General features: G+C 40.4%; 1 protein-coding gene across 3 annotated transcripts in view; it reads right to left on the bottom strand.

Moving 5' to 3' along the window:
* Window positions 1-23,791, bottom strand: part of LOC132591162 (teneurin-3-like) — a 1,137,496-nt gene that overhangs the window by 401,479 nt on the left and 712,226 nt on the right. For all 3 annotated transcript variants that reach the window (XM_060278723.1, XM_060278722.1, XM_060278724.1), the window contains one exon: window positions 3,126-3,284. The gene's annotated coding sequence lies outside the window, so the exon portion shown is untranslated. The remainder of the gene's footprint in view (window positions 1-3,125; window positions 3,285-23,791) is intronic.

Here is a 23,791-nt window from a genome sequence, read left to right as displayed (position 1 = left end):
GAGTCTTAAGGGGGGTAATTCTTCATTACTGCTAGTGGAAACTCCTCCCCCCAAAGCTCATATCGGGGTTGTGTACTGGGGATACTCATTCCTACCTCAGTGTGGGGAGTGAAGCAATAAGCCTCTCCATACCACATGCATTCATAGTGATATACAGGTTTTCCTGCACGCTAAGGAAAAATAAGTTACGTACGCAGGACAGCGTTTCTCAACCGCTGTTCCGCGGCACACTAGTGTGCCGCGAGACGCTGGCTGGTATGCCGCGACGTGCGGCGACGAGAAGGGCGATTTGCATTGTCACGTGCCTGGCGTCACGTGACACTGTCCCGCCGGAAAGGAAGCCCTCAACAGCCACCACCACGGGAGGGTGGTTTTAGACAAACTTAAAGAAGAGGGCTGGATGAGCTCAACCTGAAACTTGCTGAGCAAAGGATTGTGCTGGCAGAGAAATCAGCGGCTTGTGAAGCCTTATTACAGGAGATTGCAACCAACACAGCAATTGGCAAGTGTTTCTTACAGTCATAATTATATAGTCAATATAGGGCGGCACAGAGTTAAATTTTTAAACTTTTTTAATGGTGGTGTGCCTCGTGATTTTTTTCATGGAACAAGTGTGCCTTGGCCCAAAAAAGGTTGAGAAACACTGACGTAGGAATAAAGTCTGATCCCTGAACCAAAGATATCCAATCCCCATCAACTTCTTCTTCTTGCCTTCTCCCTCCCATTTAAGCTCTGGCTTGCCACCTGTTCACAGCTAGGTTTCTCAAGCATCACTTCAGATTAGATTTTCCAAACTACGTTCTTCCCCCAGGCCAGATTAGGAAAATGATTCCCCCACCCATACTCTCAAAATTATCTGATATGAGCTGAACCATTCAGTCATGTCTTGGCTGCAGAATTTGGGGTGCATTTTTAATGTGCAAGGGTGTGAGTCAGGCAGGAAAGTGCAAGCCAATATATGAGTTAAGAGCTAACAATATTCAATTATTGTTAGTGTCTTCTATAGGATTGCAAAGGGATAAATATTCTGCCCTCCCCTGCACTGAACACACCACACTTTAATTCTTCCCTTCTGGTACCTCTAAAAAAAAGACCCCAATTTTTGTAATTTATCAAGAACAAGAAACCTTCTAGGAAATCACAATCTCATCAGTGGAATGCTATAAGGACACAAGTTCAAAGTGCCAAACTGGCACTGAAATTCTACCAGTTAGACATGCTTATCACTGAGAATGTAACATAAGGCACTGGGAAAAATTTTAGTGAATGAAAAGAAATGTCAAAACAGAGGAAAGCAAACACCGCTTTTAAGATGATCTTAAGTTATTTAGACAAAAGCACAAAACTGGACAAAAGCCATTTTCCCAGACCAAACAGATTATCTTTATAGTTGGAGCTGTTGCTTAAGCCACAGAGAAAGTTTTAAGTAGGCATGTTTTGGATTCCATCCATTTTCATTCTTGATTGCTTCCAGCGCTCACCAAACTCCTTTTACAATTTTTCTTTTCTACCAAGTATTGCCTTGATACAACCCAGCTCCCTCTATCATATCTTTTAAACCACTCTGTTCCAGCTGGTATAATGATTTCATCTTACTGCATTGCACCACAGTCTTAATATTATGTCTAGTTAAATTTAATGAATGCTACCCACACATTCTTTAAACAACATTTACAACAAGAAGATCAAAGTGCACTATAAAACTGGACAGTTGGTCCAAAAAGAAAAGGGAGAATATTATGCAAATACGCTTTATAGACATTTCAAACAATTCATCCTTAGGTATTTTTTGAATTATTCAGCAGCAACAGACTAAATATTTTGCAGATTTAGACAAACTTATCTAGCCAAAAAAGAAGATGTTACAGAGCTAGAAACTTATGTGGCATTGCCAAACACATGGGGAATAGATCAGTGCCAAGAAGCCCACATGCCACAGAGCTTCTACTACAAATGTATCATCTGGCTGTAGAACCTCACACCATAATGGATTCCTAATTAAGCCCATGCACCTCAGTGCTATACTGCAGGCAGTTTTCTACCTAGGAAAGACTACACTGCTCTTGGACGCTAACTGGATGAGCATGTGAGGGGAGACAGTACTTGGAAGTTGCCTAGCAATTGCAGCATATCTACTCTTTCCTATACTTCCAGCCTCTTGCTTAGCCTGCTCATCTGGCAATTTCAAGAATTTTGAGGGGGCCTATTCAGAATTCCCTTGGTAGAGGCAAATGGCCCCTTTGTATTGAAAGTGTGTGTGTGTGTATGTTGAAATTGGACCTATATTTTCCACTTCACCTGGGCTTATTACCATTGCACAGCCATGATAACACCAGCTATTACATGGCCAAAATGTCATATGACCTCCACACCACCTAGATAATTTTTATGAGGTGACTAATAAATATAAATAAAATAATAATAATGCTGTTTTGTAAGTCGTCCAGGTGGGATATGCAGGCATGTTAAAGTGACACTCTGCAGGGTCTAATGACGTAGCAATTTGTTATTGCACCAATACTATGCCATATTTCTGCCATTTTGGGGGACTATATGTTGGATGCTAAGCTTACCATGCTCCTTCAAATGTGTCCTTACACACCAAGTTGCAAAAGATGATCTACATCCAGCAAGCACTCTAAGTTATGTCAGCAAATTTATGAACATAACTTTTTGGGCCTGAAAGAAAAGTACTTTTAAATATATATATCTAGACTCATTTAATCTGTGTCATTTTGGGTGATTTCAGCAGGACCTTTGAGGTAAGTGACATGGCCTCTAAACTCTGACAGAGATTATCTGTACTTAAGACTAATTTTTATCCCCACCTAGTTAGATAAGGAATGATTCAATACAATTTAAAATCAAACAGCACTGTCAAGTGATTATTTGTATAATGTGACTGATTTGTAACATTTTGCTGCCGGCAGTCGTGATATGTGTGGTGAGTAAGTGGCTGTATTAAGATGCTAATATTTTTAAATAAAAAGTAAAGTGAAGAGAAAGTGAAGAGAAAATCTGTCTTCTGTAGAAACATATGTTCAGTAATCTTGAAATATTTTCCCCCCAAGGGAAAGCACACAGGCATGCTGAAGTAACTTTTTTATGCTGGTCTGCTCACTTACCTCCTCCGATGAGTTGGTTGTAGAAAGACTGCGTAGATGCAAAGCTCAATTAGTGTAATTTATGTATCCTTGGATGTCAATCACTGCTATTGAGAGGTGGGACTCGCAGGGACCCTGTGCATTAATTAAGAGCTCATCTCTGCAGAGTTTTCTTTCCACCTAAGGACGGAAAAGTTTTAATTAGATTCGAAAAGACAGCATGTCACAAGCAAAATAATAAAATTATTTAGCTGAAACTTCAATAAGTATGAGAAAGAAGACATTATTAATACAAATACCATGTTAATGCAATGAATCGCCTGCTCATATTCAAGTGTAATAGCTAAAGAAGTAGTTTCTTCATATGAAGTTAATTTTGCCTGAAAGCATTTGTGTCTAAGTTCTATAGTACCTTAGTACTCATGTTTTCACTGGCTAGCCTAGATGCCAGCTTTATTATTGGGCCCCTGCCTAATTATTGATGCTAAGCTGATGCTGATTGAGTGCAATTACACTGCTGTAGTTTGAGGGTATTTCTCTCTGATGGCCAGCTTCTTCTTTCAATGCTACCCTGAGGCTGAATATGCAATGGGCAAAACAATGCACACTCAGCAAAGGGGAGTGAAGAGACTTGCACAACACATCCTTTTCATTGGCTGAGTGATGAATGAAATGTGCAATTGCTGGCTGGCCCTCAAAACTCTGGCACTCAAGAGAGGTTGGAAACTAACTGGGCTCACCAGTGTCAGCTGCTTCAGAGACGCCTGTCTCTTCGAATGGCCTGTGTGAGGGCTATCAACTATTCTGCTTAGGACTCACATGGGAAATGATAGCTAAATAATTGATTATAACATTTATAAATTGAAGGAGGCAAAACAAATTTTAAAAGCTGGTCCAGACTGTAGAAAATAAACATGTCAGCTAATAGCTGATATGTAGCAAACAAGAGGGGTGGGGGGAGAAATTAAAATGCATTTACATTTGGAAAGAGAGGAACAAATTCTTCAGTCACTGGCCAAAACCAAACTATACCAGGGGCATTAAAAGACCTTAAAAACAAGAAGAGCAGTAAGAGTAAAATTCAGGAATAATAATCTAGTAGTTGGAAGTAAAAGAGGATTTCAGCCCTGAAATATTATAGACAGCTGAGAACAGAAGCCAAAGTACACTGTGTACCCTTTACATGACATAATTAATAATAATTATAAAGGCAGTTGTTTCAGGGAGACATAGCACAATAGGATGGTGCGTCAGAATGTGGAATAGATTAACTAGCTGCCCTAAAATAACAGAATACAAGTTCTTCATTGCTATTGTATTTCACAGTCACACTATTAAAAAGCAAGGATGTTTTGGGAAACATGACCATTGTGTACGCTATAAATTTACTACCTAAAGAGTGTACCAGATATATACCGAATAACAGCTGCAGAGCTGACAGAACAAAATGCAGGCACTCTGTGACAACTCTTTCCACCCAGATAGTAAGGGTCAGGCTGAAAGGTTTGTCCATTCCCAACCTCACTCACAACCCCCACCTTTCCCCAAGTCACTACTATGGCAACTGTGGAACAGGTCTTTCTAAATACGTTTTCAGAGATGTGAATGTTTTCTGGGGGACACTTTTATATTATTTATTTCATTAAAATTTATACGCTGCTTGATTGAAAAAAACACCTCAAAGCGGTTAACAAAATATAAAACAATAGAATCAAGAAAGATTTACGGCCCTACTGTAAAACTTACAAAAGTTAAAATACTAAGATTAAAATTACCTCAACTTTCTAAACATCTGAGTACACTTGCCTAAACAGGAATGTTTTTTAGCAGGCACCAATATTTTTACATAGTTCCCTGATGGACTTAGTGCTCAAAATGTGTTTGGACTGAGATTTATACTTCTTGGACCAGTGTACAGCTTCAGGATTTTTCTGATCATCTTTTTCCTTAAACATACTTTCTATCAAATGATCTAGGACAAAAGGTAGGCAAATGAGACTATAATTTTCTGGCTCCCTCCTAGACATCTTTTTAAAAATGGGCGTTAGAGGTCAAGGTTGATGGCAAGTCTTGATATAGCTTGTTCCAGGGGCATTTGAGTGGGTGGATCAGAGTACAGAATCTGCTTGCCTCTCACAGCAGTTCCTTTGCCACTTCCACCAAAGGTGGTGGTAAAACTTAAAGCCCTATTCAAGCATTCTTAAATTCTACATGTGGCGGAGCTATAGACTGAATGTGCTACTCCTGTCCCATGCACCCTGGTTTTCTGGGTTGAGCAATCTGAAGGGGGATTGTAAGCATTTATGCTGAATGCACTTTCAGTTTTCCACATGGCCAGGAGCCCTGACAGCACTAGGTTCCCAATCACAGAAAGAAATGGAAGGTATGTTCAAACCTTCCACTATCAGAATAACATCTTGGGCTCTTACCCTATTTCTTTTACCATTAATTTTCAAGTAATTGTAGACATGGCAAAAGTGTTCAGCGATAGGAATTGTGTTGGGTTCAATTTCACCACTTGGACTTATGAACGCAATTTACACAAGGAATCCAGACTGCAACAGACCTATGAGTCCACAGGTAGACCTTTAAACTTTCCCCAGGAGTGGTTAGCTCCCAGTTTCAGGGCTGGATGTGACCACCAGGCAAATTGTTATTTTTCCTTCCAATTATGGCTGGGGGCAGAGGTACCAGCTGCTCAAAATGTTTGAAGGTGCATCAGCCCCCAGGAGCTGGCGTCTGTGGCTGAGAAAAACTCCCCCTACACACACACACTAGTGTGGAGATACACACTGGCATGTGGCTCCTTGGGCTGAGAGTGAATGTGGGCCAAGAGTCAGTTAGCTAAGAGTACATATGACCCTTATACTAAAACACACACACACAAAAAAAAAACACCTTAATAACTTTTCTGTTACATTGAATAGTTACTAGATGTTTGAAGCAGAAAGCTACAGAGAGAGAGTTGCAGTCCCTATTGAAGGAACATTTATACTTTGCGTTGGAAATAAGGGATATAGCTTACTGAGCTAGAAATGAACTGATTTGTTTCTCAAGCCATACAAGGAGCTTTGAAACAAGGAATATCAGATTTCTACTTGGCAGCATATTCTTTTCAACGCTTTAGAATGGAAAGGCTCAGAATACGAACTTATATGTTTTATTTCCCCAAACTCATTCTAAACTAGATACAGTTGGCTTTGGGGATCTTCAGGGATGGTTCAGAATGAGCTTTTCCAGTATCATCTATCCCTCCCTGCCTCCATTTGCACAGGCATTACTTCCATGTAACTAGGATAACTGCATGAAGTTTAATAGAGACGTATGTGTCTAAGGTGCCTCTGAATACTAGGGGATCTGTGCTTCGCTGTTGAGTCTTGGGCATGGAGCTTTTAAGCACGGACCTGCACCTGGAAAGAGAGGGGCAAACAGCAAGTATGGATAAGCTGACACACCCACAGTTTGTTATGAGCAGTTAGTATCCACTGCCTGGTTCCCTATTGCAGTTCTGTGTTATGTTAAAATTAATAAATTTGGTCCAGTTCATCCAACCTTTGTGTCTAGCATCTGTATTTCTATGTGAGGTCACAGAAAGGATGTAGCTATTGGGAATCAGTATCCCAGGTTAGTGAGATAGGAAATGGTACACTGCTTTTAGCTCAGTAGCAGTTTATAATCATCATTCTGGATAAGACCAAATGTCAGGAAGGTATCTTAATGTTAGTACATGTCCAGAGTGATTCAGCTCTCTGGGAATAAAGGCACAAATTAAATGCAGTTTTTCACAACTGATCTAGTCCTTATCTAGTCACAATTACCAACAAAGAACAAAACCTTGTTTACAGTTATATCTTGATTTGTTCATGATAATCATGCACTGATTGATACAGGTGAATACAGGGGTTTTTAGAACAGTTTGAGAAAGCTCTAAATCTCAAAGACTTAAGAGGGCTTCAGATGGTTTCATCCCAGGAGTGGTCACATTCAAAACAGAGAGTGCTTCTGAATAATTAAGGCCAACTGGGGAGAAAAGTCAACCACAGGAGCAGCCTTTCGGAGCCAAATGGAGTTTCTGTAACCTGAAAGATTTAGTAACCCACAGTCTTGTTGTTCCTTACATAGGCAAACAATGTGGTGGAAACATGCTAGTTATCTTGGTACATAGCAACCAAATGTTTGGAGATCTATGCCTTACTTCCACACTATTTCTTTACTGCAAGAAACCGAGTGACACATACCACCACTGGAAACAAAATGGGGCAGGGAAAAACAGAAGGGTAGCTCTCTCTAAAATGTTTTTGTGTACCCAATATCCCTTTCTCTAGCACCTGTGATTTTCTTTACACACAGACACAGTAGGTGGTTTTTATTTCAACGTGGAAAGGTGTGCCAGTGGTTTGTCATTTTCACTTATATTGAGAGCCTTGTTATCTGCAGCTTCCTGCTAGTAATATTTAGCACAATTCATGCCAGTTGTATCCCTTGATTAAGAGTATGACAAGAATGAGAAACACATCAACCTGCAGAACCGACAGAAAATCTTTGTTCTTCTAAACAAAGATATGAATTTTATAACCATTTAAACTGCTGTCATTCCACAGGGGACAATGTCAAAGTCGGAACCAAGTTACGAATTACACATTAGCAGCAGGTTGCCTTTTCAGCCCTTCCCTTCATGTTTCCCTCTGAACCCACGCTCTGAGTTTTGGCTTTGGAAGCAAGCCAGAAAAACAGAGCTAACTTAAACAATAAAATCTCGATGATCTACTGAACTGTAACTGAGATTTGCGACCTGCTTTGAGGCGAATCAAATCCAGCAACAAAACTCCTTACACACGGCTATCAGCAAGTGCCTGGCAGAATGTCAACACAGTGGTACTAAATATTCTAAATGACTCATGCTGGGAACCATTGCACATCATGTGCTGCCATGAAATAATTATAAGAAGTAGATGGATTCATCTCAATGTACTTTTGTCACATGAAAGAAATATGCCTACTAGCCTGATATGTGTCTTAACCACAGAAAATCCTTGTGTGGTACAATAGATATTGTAAATACTTTCATACAAAAATAAGGAACATTGAGAGATTTGATAAAGCAATGGTTCCCATTCAGAAGTATTTGAATACATGAATGAAACTTTTTTTGGGGGGGGGGGTTGATTACTGTCATGCTCTTCTCATCATATCATTTTACTAGGAATTCTCCTTCTCAGTTTTTTATTGGAGATCACAGTATTCTATTCATTCCTATCTTCCTGAAACTCACTAGCGTAGCCTGACACACCTTTAGGAAACATTGCTTTTAATGACAAGAAATGCCACAGTGTGCTGCACTTTTTCATGCAAGACATTTCCACCCTTGGTACTGTGATGGCTTGCCGTTCTCATACATGATTGACTAGGGGCAGTAATGAGCAGTCTGAGCTGAGGCAAAAGTGGAGATGCAGTGGGAGGAGGAACAAGGTGAAGGCATTTGTGCAGATCTCTCTTTACTGCTCAGACTGATGAGCAAACTGGACCTAAAAGTACTTTAAAAGAGCAGGAAGTATCATATGACTTTCTCTGGCCTATCAAGTTCACTTCCATAGGTAGTGAGATTTGTCCCCTGCATTTCTGTCCTTGGTCTGAACTAGACAGCTCAGTCCCTGCTATATATCCTTCTGGGAGAATCCCGGCAACTAGCCTTGGGCATAAATTTACATATTTGCCTTGCTCTTTGACACTTGAGAGGTATATTTCAGAACCCACCCTATTCCTGTGATTGTAAATTGTTTTGAACAGTTTTTAATATTCTATTTTGAAATTGCTGTTACGTGCCCTGTGACCTTACAGTGAAAGGTAGGTAAGAGATTGAATTAATGATTATAATGATAATAATATTGCTTTACGATGTCTGAGATGTTAAAGCTGATTTACATAACTAATTGGGTGCTTGAAGAGTGGCCATGTTGCCCTTAATATCCATCTGATAATCAAATATAAAGTGCTTACTGTAATACAATGAGTGGTATCTAAGTCATAGAGTAGGTTCATTTATTTCAATGGGTCTAATCTGAGTATAACTAACATTGGCTACTGTTGAATCACTATTTATCCACGTATTTTTTTGGGGGGGAATGCTGAAAATCTGGAATGCAACAAACATATCCTATTTCTGGACAAGACACTAATGGCTTCTACAGACTTGACAGCAACATACACAGAGAATGAGAGAAAATATAATTAGCTGGTTTGTGTACAGGTGAAAATTATGCTGCATATTACATGTGGAAATGTCTTATGGTCAACAATTCTGGGATAAACAAAGACAGCTCCTGAATTTATCAGCACTGAAACTACTTTGTATACGATTCTTTGGCAATCAAGAGCACCCACATGGTGGCTGGAAATCATTAATCAGGCAACCGAAGCTCAGTGTTTTGTGCTTGTCAGACAACAACTGCTGCTGACTCTAATGAACAAAGAAAGAGGATGCTCACTTTAAAATAAGGATGCACCTGTATGTGATAACTTCAGCTTCAGCATTTTGCTGTCCCAGACTCCCCAATTATCCTTTCCATTTGTCACACATTCCTCACCTATCCCACTTCTATATTGTAACTTAATTTGTTTTGGTTGTGCAGACATTCTAACTCCTGATTAGAAAAAGAAAGGCAAAATAATAACTTTGTGGAACAATACTGCCTTACTTGCATGATTAAGAAAAAAATAGATTTTATATAGTAAATTCTATAGAGTCCAGTTCAGTGTTTCATTACTTGTCATATCCAATGCAAAGTTCCCAGCTTGGATTAAGCCATAGTTCCCTGTTGTGACTGTTTCTCCCATTGCCACATGTCAAACTTCGCCTGACAACAGGGCTAGCGCTATAATGAGACAAAGGAGTAGCAAATTGGTGCCCTCCTTAAGCCCAGATCTCATTATCACTGCTGGGAAAGTAAACTAGGAAAAAGAAGATCACTGTGGGAAGGCTATCCTTTCCAGGAAGAGTTGAAGTTAGTGAACCTGTTGCTAGTAAGGAACTCTGTACCTGGCCTCTAGAAACAATGCTTGTCTCATAAATATTTCCAAGCTATGAAAATGCTCGTTTTAAGAGGAGCACAACTATCATCCACCTCTGCCATGTCATTTTCAGTGTGTGCAATGTTCTAGGAAAAGATTCATGGATTGCACACCTCACAAGTCATCTCTGCAAATTCAGAATGAATACGGGTGTTACTTGGGCCAGGACTCTTTCCTATATAACATCTATATTAACCTCAAAAAGAAAAAAACCAACCCTGCTGTACACAATCATTAAGAAATACAAAACTATGGTAATATATAAATAGGGGAACGACTAGGAAATTGAAGGAAGGTCACAAGTGTGTGCTTTAAACAAGGAACAAAGTGTTAGATTCCAAGCATAACAAGCCGGTTACAAACACATATTTCATCATAGGCTACTATCCAGTGAAACTAACATTTTCCAATTTCTAACTATTTCTAGTTAGTTCTAACTATTTCTAACACTTTCATTAAGCTAGTGCCAAACACCAGAAGGTTGGTGCCCCTCCCTTTTCACCCAGACATAGCAATGGTAACCGTGGAGTCCAGTTTGAGAGGGCTGGCAGGAAGCACAGTGAGCAGAAAAATGGATAGTGCAAAGGGTAGATACCCTGCAGCTGTGTACCTCACCTCTATACATGGTTTTGCTTGTCTATCCCATGGCAACTCATTTGTCTGAGTGTGGCATGAAAAAAGCTGTTGACAACTGTTGTGAAATGGCCTATCCAAGGCACAGATCAGGGTACAGAGCGCAAAGGAAGCAAATTACCGCTCAGTAGGCAGGTTCCTGCACATAACCTGGCTGCTGGCCAAGTCTCCTTTTATTAGTCTAAGGGTCAGGTTTATTTCAGATGTACAGTGAGGCATATAGTAGGGGGGGGGAGCCTTTAAGATGTGGGCTGCTGGCTCAAGCAGAAAGGGATACAATGCAGGTGACATAAACTCATAAACTTTTTTATTTTGGACAATGAACAATACAGATAGGAATATGAAGAATAAGGGATACTGGTACAAATGTTAAGGAAGTACATTAGTGAATACTTAAAAATATACATTTATATAAATTTACAAGGAAAGTATTTCACGAGTTATAAGGAAAAGCCTTGGAAATTTCAGAATCAAGTAGAGGAGAAGCATGGTGTACTGGCTAGAATGTTAGACTAAGACTAGAAAGACCTATACAGCGGTACCTCCGGTTACTAACTTAATTCGTTCCGGGGGTCCATTCTTAACCCAAAACTGTTCTTAACATGAGGTGCGCTTTCACTAATGGGGCCTCATGCTGCCGCTGCGCCACCGGCGCATGACTTCTGCTCACATCCCGGGGCAAAGTTCGCTACCAGGAGCATCTACTTCTGGGTTAGCAGAGCTCGTTGCCCGAAGCATTCGTAAGGAGGATGGCATGTAACCCGAGGTTCCACTGTATTGGAATTTCCACTCAGCCAGGAAGCTCACTAGGGTACCGTAGACAAGTCTATCTGAACATGCTACCTCATAGAGTTGTTGTGAAAATGAAATAGAGGCAACTATATACAGTGGTACCTCGACATACGAATGCTTCGACTTCCAAAGGTTTTGACTTACGAAGTCGACAACCCTGGAAGTCTTTTCGCCGAGCGAGCGCGGTCTGCGCATGCGCAGAATGGGCACTTCGACATCCAAAAACCTCGACTTACGAAGAGTGCCGCAGAACGGATCGTCTTCGTAAGTAGAGGTACCACTGTATATGCCAACTTGATCACCTCAGAAGAAGGAAAGAAGGAAGACAGTCAAGGACTAATAAATGTATAATTTTCAAGTAGTAAATAAATAATAAGGTTTGGTACTGTTCATCATCTACACACAAATGACCTAGATCACTGATGGCGAACCTATGACACGCGTGTCACCACTGACACACATAGCGATTTTAGGTGACACACGGCCGCGTGCCGAGGTGAAACAGGTATAGGGCAAGTGAGAGCAACTTAAGGGCAGCACAGCTTCAGCCGCTGCCAGCAAGCATGCTCGGCAGCTCCGTGGCGCTCTCTCTTTCCTCCCAGCACCAAGAAGGGCGGCGCGTGCCTTGGGCACGTCAGCAACCTTGCCTAGCCAATCCCCCTCCGCATTTTTCAAGGCGGCGGCTGGATTGGTTGATGCGACCGCTTCACACGGGCGCTGGGGATTGGCTGCCCAAGAGCAGGCTGCGGAAGGCGGCACTGTCAAGCACTTCGCGGAGGGAGAGATCGGACTTTGGCGCGCGTGCCCCTGCTGCTGCTGGCCGCGCTGTGGGGCAGGGAAGCGCTCCCAGCTCAGGGGGTCCTGAGGCCGCCACAACTGCCATCCTCACTGGCAGCACCGCCGCCACCGTCCTCTGCCTCCACTGCGCCCAGCGGCCACGACGCCGCACCCGCCCCTTCAGCAGCAGCAGTTCCCCTGATGGCAAGGAGGCGCGGAGCAGTAATGCGAGTGGGGTGGGCAGCGTGGTCACCACCGTGCCCGCCCTGCCTGAGCGCAACCAGCTCCTGACCCAGTGCGCCCTCTCGGTTCTGGTCCTGGCCAGCGCCGCGCTCATCGTCTCTATTTTGTCATCCAGACCGTGTGACTTCGTCCCCAGAAATAGGTAGTTTTCATTTCCCCTTATTTTCAAGCCTAAGATTTTTGTCAAATAGCTTTTAAAATAATCTGTAGACTTGTGCAACCTGAAGATGCACCCCCCCATCTGAGCCATTTTGGACTTTCCTCACTGAAGAGCTGTTTTATTGCCTCAATCTTTTTGGTGACCCTTTTCTGAGCCATACATATTTGGGCAAGGGAATAGGACAGGCATGTCCAACAGGTAAATCATGATCTACCGGTAGAACACTGGACGTCTGCGGTAGATCACTGGTAGATCATTGGCTCCTCCAAAGAAGCTGAACAGATGTGGCTTCCTTTAAAAAAAGCTCAAAAGTTTACCTCCTCCCTGAAAACGCTCAACAACTTTGACCCGAAGCCCCCCAAAATGGGCCTTTAAAAAAAAAGTTACCTGGTTCTTCTATTCCAGGGGTGGCAAACTCCCAAGAGACTGCAAACTCGCAGTGATCTACCCCCTTTTGGGGGGTTCAGGTCAAAAGTTGTTGAACTTTTTTTGAGGAAGACCCGTTGGAGGAAGGCCTGAGCCCAGAGTCCCACTGGGAAAGACCTCTGGGTTTTGCCTTATTTTTTTCCTTTTTAAATATATTTTTATTTTTTTATTTTTAAAAAAACTTTAATAATTTTTTTACCTCCCCTTTTCCCTTTTTAAAGGGGAAACAATTATACATTTTTTGTTATTTAAACTATAAATATCGTGAAATTGTGGTTTTTTTTCTCAAAGTGACACACCACCCGAGTTATGCCCGGTTTTTTGGCGAATTTTGACACACCAAGCTCCAAAGGTTGCCCATCACTGACCTAGATGAAGTAGATTCACAAAATCTACAAATGATACAAAGCTGAAAGTAATTAATAACAAATTTGAAAATAGTCTAAAAATCCAACAAGATCCTGACAGATTTGAAAACTGAGCTGGGAACTTCAAATGTAAAAAGGACAAATGTCCAATCTACATTTACATTTAGAAGTACAGCTTCAAACAGGTGGAAAAGCAGTATGAAATATTTATATAAATAAGCAGTATCTAACAAGACGTAAAGAAGGACTTAATGCACAACTTGTTCTATTTCATTCAGAAGCCATAAGAAAATACAACTTGGAGAACTGCCCAGGACTAAGGTATTAAATCACTCTGAATTAAGACAAGTATTTAACTATATCCATTGGAATGATTAAAAGAAGAAACAACTGCTTTGAAGAATGCATTTCTTTCAAGTCAGTTTTGGGACTGTTTTAGGTGTAATGTATTCATTTCTCCTTAAATCATTTAAAAGATTATTGTCACTTAATGGCAGGGGAGGTCCCTCTTATAGGCAAAGTGGGGTATAACCCTGCTAGGTTTATGACCCCCCACAATCCAAATCTCCAAAGCCAGGGTTTAGTCTTTTTCTCCAGCCTCTTTCTCTCCCAGAAAGTAAAACAGGGCAAGCCCTTTGTTTTTATTGTAAAACAATACAAAAGTCTCCTCCTACCTGTTAACTATGGATATAAGGTAGGACCTGGCCCAATGGCTTCAATATACAAGAAAGGAGATTCCAACTAAACACCAGAAAGAACTTTCTGATGGCAAGAGCTGTTTGGCAAGGAAATGAACTCCCTTGGAAGGTGGTGGACTGTCCTTCATTGGAGGGTTTTAAGCAGATGTTGAATGGTCATTTGTCATGGATGCTTTAGGTGAGATTCTTGCATTGCAGGACTAGATGATCCTTGGGACCCTTCCAACTCAACAATTCAATAAATCAGTCATCACCCAAACTAAAGCATTGACCCAGGAATGTATAGGCAATGATGGAAGTTGCAATGGGTACTCCCAAAATCCTAGCAGACTTCCTACCAGTGACCAGGGCTCAGATTACTGGCTCCAGAATTCATAACTGGAAACTGATGATAAACTTGCCATTTTTCCAACAGATTCTAGGGCTGTTTGCCCGAGGCCTTTGCAGAAAAAGACACTCCAGCAGACTCTGGGAGAACCTGTCTCCACTATAGTGGTACCTTGGTTCTTGAATGGCTTAGTTGTCTAACAAATCAGCTCCCAAATGCTGCAAACCCAGAAGTGTTCCAGTTTGCAAACGTTTTTTGGAAGCTGAACGTCCAAAGCGGCTTCCAATTGAGTGCATGAAGCTCCTACAGCCAATCAGAAGCTGCACCTTGATTTCTGAATGGTTTTGGGAGCTGAACGGACTCCCAGAATGGATTAAGTTTGAGAACCAAGGTACCACTGTACTGCCATATCCCCAAGTGAATCACAACTTGGATTTGTGGGGTTTTTTTAATCTGCTGGTAACAGAAGCAGGTGCTTTGTTTCAACCCCTTTTGCAAAAATTCAAAAAACTTTTGCAAGTATTCAGAGTGCAATCCTGCATATATCATGGAACAATCCCCATGAAATTCATTGGGGTTTATTTCTGAGTAATGTATTTTTTTGGCATGAAACTACAATTGTGACAGCAAGGGTCCCTTCTGAACCAAGGTAAGATACTTAAATGCCAAGTGTTAACAAAATTGCAATGTTTACGATTCCACTGTGTCTTTGCAGAGGAGGATAGGGACAGAACCGGAACATGAAGGGCCACATCTGTTTCTCCCAGCAGAGAAGCAGCTGTAGCAGCAGAAACCCCTTCAGAACTTTAGGTGCTAAATACTTCTACAGCTGTATTACTTAAGTACCCACTGTTACTTTTTCAAGGGAAAAGGATGGAGACCTCCTTGCAGTCGCACCAAGGTTCCACCAAGTCAAGGTTCCACCAGCCTCTACTGCTTAATGAAAGACAATGGATCTGGAACCAAAGGTTTCATTGATATTGTTAGGCTCTCTAAGTTATGGCTATTCTATTTGTTGTTGTTAATTTTATGTTATTGAAATATTTTTATGAACATATGATGAGCTTTAACTGAACTATTTCAACAAAGTATGCAAAGAGAAAAAGAACAAACAAAAAGTTGCCTTTTATTCTAAAGAAAAAAGAAAATGTAGATGAAAGATACATAACCAATGCAATTATTTTCTCTTCCGACTTGCTTAGAAACCCAAACCATACCTCTGTAGTAAGTGTAGATTTCCCCAAGGTGTTAATATCTCTTATTGTTTCATTCTGTTTGTTAATTGTTCTTTTAGGAGCCATTAAATTGTAGTTGTTAAGAGTACCAACTGTTCATTAACCAAAGAAACATCTCTGGACTTCTTCCTAGTTGAAAATATGTATATTGCTGCCAAGTCTGAATGTTTTCGCTAAAATCAATGCAACATAAAGTTCTATATTATTTTCTGGCCAATTGTATTTTTAGAGGCTTACAACACAGTGGATCACAGATTTCCAGAACTTTGTGTGAATCATGAGTTTTCATCAAATCTATACCCTGCATCTTAATTCTCACTGAACTTTGCATAGTGCTGTATCCTGTTTCCACTGGCTTATTAGCACTACATGTGCTGAAGCTAGCACATAGACATTCATGAAAAGCTTAATCTTAAGACACAGGTTCCAGATAAACAAATAAAAGTTTTCCTGTAGCTCCATTGTTCCTTGCCTTTAGAACCTTCACAGAGTACTGTTTCTTAAATTTACCCCTGTTTGGATGAACTTGTGTACTGCCCACCATGTTCCACCCAAGAGCCTTAATTCCATGCAACTTCTAAACACTTCTCCTAATATACAGCATGGAGTTGTATTTCATGATGCAAGACTCTAATTCCCTGCAACTAGCTTCCTCTTAGTGTTTCCAACACACGTCAAGCCTTCTGAAGAATGGTTGAGGATGTTTAGCCTGGAAAAGAGAAGACCAATAGGAGATATGATAGCCATCTTCAAATATCTAAAGGGCTGTCACATGGAAGTTGGAGCAAGGTTTTTGCCTCAGACTATTTCAGAGTGTAGGCTTCAGGTTACAAGAAAAGGGACTGACTAAACATCAGGAAGAACTTATTGATAGTAAGAGCTGTTTGACAGTAGAATGGGCTACCTCGGGAGGTGGTGGACTCTCCTTCATTGAAGATTTTTTAAAGCAGAGGTTGGATAGTCATCGGTCCTGGATGCTTTAGTTGAGATTCCTGCATTGCACCTTAGGGTCCCTTCCAACTCTACAGTTCTATGATTCCATGACACCCTTTTTGTGTGTCTGCAGATGCAAAACTACAACCAAGCCCAGACTCTGCCACTGATAGAAATATAACATTGGATCTTTATTCACAGCTTTCTATGCCAAACTACAACTTATTCAAGACTGATATATAAGGTAGCTGTTCTGAAATCACAATAATCCATTTTGATTTTTCTCATACTCACTATTAAAATGTTTTATTACTAAAATGGTTATTTACTGAAGTGTGCCTTGGCATCTTTTGAATGGTAAGAACATTGATATGTGAATTTGAACAGTTTGGTATCAATGGGTAACTAACATTTTATGGTTCTTTACAGGAAAGTAACTCAATGAACTATCTATATTTTTCATAGCCTAATTTGAAAGAGCGTGCAAAAAAGGACTGTGCAATCATTACACAGTAATGGTTCAAATTCCTTTTCTCTAAACAATATATACCAACATTATGGCAAATCTTTTATGTTCTCTTTTAAGGACATGTCAGAATCCAAGGGTTTCTTTTGCGGTGGGTGGGGGGGTGGATTTACAAGTTCAGTGGTAGAAATTAAATGACAGGGCGAGTTCAACATTATTAACCCACAAACCATTGCCTATTTCTTGAAGATAGCTCTGAAAACAGAAATCTGAACAATTTATCCCCTCCCCTATCACCTGTGGTGAATGCGTACCTGAATCCTTCACTGTGTAGTACAAGCCCAACTTTTGCTGCCCACAATACATACTCCATGTAGAAAGTACATAGCTTTAATCAAAATGGCACCTGGTGTTCATGGTGAATTATTCAGAAAATTAATTTGTCATGAGCCTTGTTCACCATGAAGTGGAAGATCATAGGGAGAGCAGTTATGTGGAACAGTCCCAATTATTGCAGCATAATTAATAGGTTTGTGTTGTTGTTTTCAAGCTTCACCAAACCTTCTGTTTGGCATATCTGGAGATTTTAATTCATCTCTAGAGTGTCCTTTCAGTTTCTACACCTATGCATGGAAATTGTTTTTGATTGGATAGATAAAAGGCAAATAGGTATCAGTTCAAATCTTTTAAGCTATTGAAACTGAGCATGCATAGTTTTTACAGTTGGAGAAGTCTGAATCTTTTCAATTTGGCACCTCCGTTCTGACTCAGAGGCTACCACAGCTCTGAGCCATGTCTGGGGATCATATAGCTGTGATCACTGTTGCAAATTAGCAATGTGACCAGAAAATATGTATTCTGAAGTCAAGGCTACTTCTTTTCATGTAGGTTTCACACTATTTCCTTCTCTGGCTTCTGTAACAAACTATCTGGAACAGATTAAGTAGGGACACCCACTAGTTTTGATCACTTGGCATCAAAATTTACAGCTGTTTCTCACATAAATTAATATTTATCTTCAAGGAATTCCCCTCTGGTTAAAAACTGGCTTTTTCTCATAAAGTTTTGAATAGGAAGGAATATTGCACTGTTTCCCCAATGATTATGAAATGTATATTTATCCCAGGTAATGTGTGTCAATCCAAACAAAAAGAGAGACCTACAGTTTGCAAATCATTCATATTGTAATAAAAAAAATGAGTAAAAACCACATTCTAAATTCCACTTGGCTTCACTTGTAAAGATACTTCACTGATGCCTGTTCACTGAAGTTAAAGATGTTTGCATCTGCCAAGAACTTGAAGCAGTGGGCTGCCCCTTGCCAATATTATGCATCAAAAAAGTTCATTCTGACATGGTTGACTGCTATTTTAAAATAAATCAGTTCAACTATTCAGTTACTAGCTAGTGATCCACTTGTGGGGGCAAAGAGCCCCAAAGCCTGGCATAATTGGGTCCATTTCAAGATTCTGACTAATCCTAATCAACTGCAACACATGAGTTAAGAAGTTTTCCCACTTCCCTGTACAGTGGTACCTCTACTTACGGACGCGATCCATTCCGGGGTGCTCTTTGCACCCCAAAAAGTCTGTAAGTAAAGTGCCACTTCTGCGTGTGCACGTGACACAATAGAGCGCTCCTGTGCATGCGCGAAGAACACTTCTGGGTTTGCCACATTCGCAACCCAAAAATCTGCAACATGAACCTAACTCAACTAGAGGTATGACTGTACAACTCCTGTTACTCAATATACTTGCATGCTATTTAGGATAGCATGTTATGGAGGAACAGTGGTAAGCTTCTTGATTAAATTACCATTATTTGTTATAGCAGGCATAGGCAAACTCGGCCCTCCAGATGTTTTGGGACTACAACTCCCATCATCCCTGACCACTGGTCCTGTTAGCTAGGGATGATGGGAGTTGTAATCCCAAAACATCTGGAGGGCCGAGTTTGCCTATGCCTGTGTTAGAGAAATCAGAGTCATTCAATAGACTAGACCTTAAACAAGTGATGAACATAGCCAGGGCCGTCTCGAGCAGGTCGGGCGCCCTGGCGCTGAGGTGCGGAGATCGCTCCGGCGCCCCCGCCCTCGCAGCGCGGCTTCGCCACGCAGCGCCCCCCCCTGACGACCCGGCGCCCCGTGCCACCGGGAGTGCACCTAGAGCCGGGCCTGAACATAGCTTATGCTGGCCTCTACTAACAGGGTAGGGGAGCTTTACACCATGGGTTGACAAAGGCTCTACAAAGTGAATATCTGGCATAGAAGGAATCTGCTATATGATTGCTAGCTTTTGATCCACCTTTTAAAAAAAGGCATATAATTCATCTTTTGTTACAGGTAATCTGAGCTCAACACCATTTCCTAGGGAAAATCTACAGCAATAAGGAAAACAAATAAGTTAAAGGAATTAAGTTTGCAACATAGTGTCATGTACATAGCTGCCAAGTTATCCCTTATTTTAAGGGATTTTCCCTTATGCTGAATAGGCTTCCTCGCGAGAAAAGGGAAAACTTGGCAGCTATGCATGTATGTATAAATAAATAAATAAATAATACATATAAAATACAAACCACATAAATCAGAACTTCTAACACTGCACTTGTGCTGAACCTGGACCAAAGAATACTGATGGTGGCTAGGTCATACCTGCACCATACATTTATAGCACTCTTAAAACATTTGAACAGTCATGGAAAACTGGGAACTATAGTTTGTAAAGGGTCCTGGAAATTCTAACTCTATGAGGTCAGCACCCTTCACAAACTACAGTTTCCAGGATTCTTCAGTGGAAGTAATAACTCTTGAAAGTGGTGTAAGAGTGCTTCAGATATATGGTGCAAATAGTATTAGACTGGTGTAGCTATAGCAGTAGTAAAAAGTCAGATATAACATGCAGCAACCACATTAATCTAAGCACACATATGAATAAAACAATTATATTATGACTGTATTACTATTTTATAGTGTCTTAATTATATGGTGCCTCGTATATCAACAATATTTTACAAAACATAGATTTTCTCAGTTTAAAACTGAGAATCAAATCGTGCAATTCTCTTTCTCAAAATTCTTCATAATAAAATCTATTTAGAGAACAAGTTGCCATTACGACTGTACTGTTAAAAAGACACTGAAAGAACTTAGGCTGCAATTCCTATACCCACTTTCCTTAGAGTAGGCCAACGTGTCCCCTCAGTGGGACATACTGAGTGCATATTTATAGGATTGTGTGGTCATTATTTCTTTTCAAAATGAAACACTAGAGAATTATACAATGTTTCTGAAAGTTGGTGATTTTGACCCTGGAATTCCAAGGAAGATGGGGGTAAATATTGGCTAACTAACATAATATGACCACCAACATGTTACCTCTCAGAATCTGCAAGCCTTAATAACTTGGGACTTTTGGACTGCTCTGACAGTATAAATCAGTTGAAAGTTCATGCTCTGAAGGAGATGGAGTTTTGGCCACAAGACCCATGGGGGTTACCATCATGCCCATGATAACAGGGTGTGAACACACAAGCTTATATTCTGTGAGAACATGATCTGTGTGAACAGCACCATCTGGTGAGAGAACAATACTAATACACAAAATGAATTTTCATTAGTACTGTGATCATTTCCATCTGATTCAAGCTTTGTACCAAATCAATGCAATAGTAATACTGAGAACTTTAAATAAAGGAGCAAGTGAAAAAAGTTGATAAAATATCCTCTTTGCTAATATTGTTCTTTAGTCCATAAGCCATTACCACACCAAACACCAAAGAGGGTTAACAGAGAACACTGGAATCTAGCCTTTAATGCCATCACAGAAAGTCTCTTTTTTCTTCTAAGCAACTGTTCTAACTACAAATGTAGGATCTTTTTACATTGCATAAAGCTTAAGTAAAAACATGCATCAACAACCTTCAAAACAAGTGAAATACCGTATTGACCAAATTGCGAAGCTACTCAAACATTAACAAGAAGCCCTGTGTGTACCAATTTGACGTGCTCTCAGCATTACTTTGTATAATTCAGCTACAAATGCTAAATGTTATCACCAATACATTTTCTGTGCTGAAGAATAAAAGGCTTAGTGATTTATTTTACAGCTTGTAATGAATTAGCAAGCAAGAGAGTAAATAATGCAAGCTGAAAAGTTAGTAATTGGCGATGACATTAATGACACTCCTGCATGTTCTGACTCATTTCAACTGCGTTTCTTAAATTAGCAAAATAGTTTTAGAGGCAGTCAAAGGTTATGAGAAAAAATATACTCATTATTTAAGGCTTGTGCATCCACTTTTACCACATCAGTAAGGTGCTTTCTTCAGATGGAACCAGGCAATTTACATGTATGTCCAGATGCAAGTAGGACAGAACTCCTTTACCATTCTTTGTTGGAATAAGTAGTTCTGCTAAAGTAAACATTTTATAGATAAAGGGACCCCTGACCATTAGGTCCAGTCGTGACCGACTCTGGGGTTGCACGCTCATCTCGCATTATAGCCAGCGTATAGTTTCCAGGTCATGTGGCCAGCATCACAAAGCCACTTCTGGCAAACCAGAGCAGCACATGGAAACGCCATTTACCTTCCCGCTGTAGCGGTTCCTATTTATCTACTTGCATTTTGACGTGCTTTCGAACTGATTGAAGGAGAACACTTCAATCTCCCAGGACATTCTATACAAGATCTCAAAGCAGCTGTTTTATTACAGAGAAATTTCAGGAACAGACTGGAAAGGGAAGTTGCTGAATTGGAAATCATTACCAAGCTTAAAACCATGGAAGCACCTGGGATGAATAGAGATATCGGATTCTTATCTCATTATGCATGATCAAGCTTTCTTTAGCACCTCAGCCCAGGACTAATTGCAGCCATCAGCAGCCATTAACACCCATCTACAGGTTTACCACTCCCATCAGCCCATCTCCCATTCCCACCCACCCCCACCACCCTCTGTATATATATAGGGTCTGACACTTCTGTTTCTAGTGTATCTGAAGAAGTGTGCATGCACACGAAAGCTCATACCAAAATATAAACTTAGTTGGTCTTTAAGGTGCTACTGAAGGAATTTTTTTATTTTGCTTTCTCTCAATACAAATTCTGTTTGAAAAACTGCAAAACATTTTTTTTGTTATTGTTTAAATCCTCCACAAAAATTGGCAAAGCACATTCTTCATGCAATATTTATCCAAAGTAAACTTAAACTACTTGAAAACAATTTTCCGAGTGCAAATGCAACTGTTTTATAAGATGCACTTTGTGCCGCCTTATAGCAATGGTGCTTTTTACCATTATCAAAAGAACTGATAGATTTCATTATCAAGCAATTTATATAGGATGCAACCTTGCTAGGCAGGTAACACCACTTGCCCTTGGCTATTATTTAGCCTGACCACAGGGCTTTCTGGAAACAGCAAAAGCTTTATAAGTGTCAGCTCATGGCTAAATCAATGTTTATGCATGATGTACCTTTGAATAGCAAACACTTGCTGCCTGAAAGCTAAACAATGTTTTTATCTGTTTGCCTATTTCTGGCCCTTCAACCATAGCCCAGGGTGTTGCAAATCGCATTTAGTAACAATTATCAGCTGGCATTTCATGAACAGGAAAGTAGTGTGATTAATGAAAAGTGACACATCAAGATTACTTTGCTCTGCCAGTCTTCTTGGTGAATGGGCAACTCTGCTGAACCAAATCATGACCTTTGTTACCTTCAGTGGGGTCAGTGTGAATGCTAAGTGTTTAGAAGATTAGCTACTACAAATGTTCCAATATTATTTAATGAAGCTTCTACTAATGAACTGCAGGTAGCCAATTAAATATAATGATACAGTTTTCACCTCTCCAGTAAAGGTTGTGTGAAAAACCAAAAAGATTGCATTTTGTTGTAAAAATGTGTTTTTAAAAAGCTATCCTAGACCTCTGCTACCATAGGTTTTCACCCACCTTCAAAATCTGCCCAAACTTCTCATACATCATTCTTGACTATCTTAAAAACACCAACTTTGTTTCCAATTCACATTAGATTTCTTGCTCTGCAGCTGTAGCAGTTTCATACATTTTCATTCTAGATCAATGCCATAGCTTGCAGTTAAAGCAGCTACTGATCTTATTACCCACCATGAAGTTTTTAAGTAACTTTATTGTACCCGTAGTAGCGACAGATTGCTTGGCACAGAGTGGAGAGAGAATGTGGCATAAAACAAAAGGGAGTACGTGGGCAGAATAGACACATCTTATAAGATGAATGATTTCATCTGGAAGTGTTCTGGGAACTCCCCCTCTCCTTCTTGTCCTTAAGAGGCCAGAAATGTAAGTAAGTAAAAACTGAGAGAGAGAGAGGATTGTAGGCAGCCTTGGCTCATGAAGAGCTTGTATATTGTATTACACATATAAAACCTGAGCCTATAATGGAGGGGTTCACAGCATCAGCACCCCATAGCCCCAGCCTTGGATTTCAGGAGAAATCAGCCATGGCTCACTCTCTGCTTTTTCCAACCTGCAACCTTTCCGCCCCCCCTCTAGGTCACATCACATACACTTTTTACTTTAAACTC

The sequence above is a fragment of the Zootoca vivipara genome, chromosome 9 (genome assembly GCF_963506605.1).
Source record: "Zootoca vivipara chromosome 9, rZooViv1.1, whole genome shotgun sequence".
Lineage (NCBI taxonomy): Eukaryota > Metazoa > Chordata > Lepidosauria > Squamata > Lacertidae > Zootoca > Zootoca vivipara.
The sequence above is the reverse complement of the archived record's forward strand: the minus strand, read 5'-3'. Positions and strand labels throughout refer to the sequence as shown.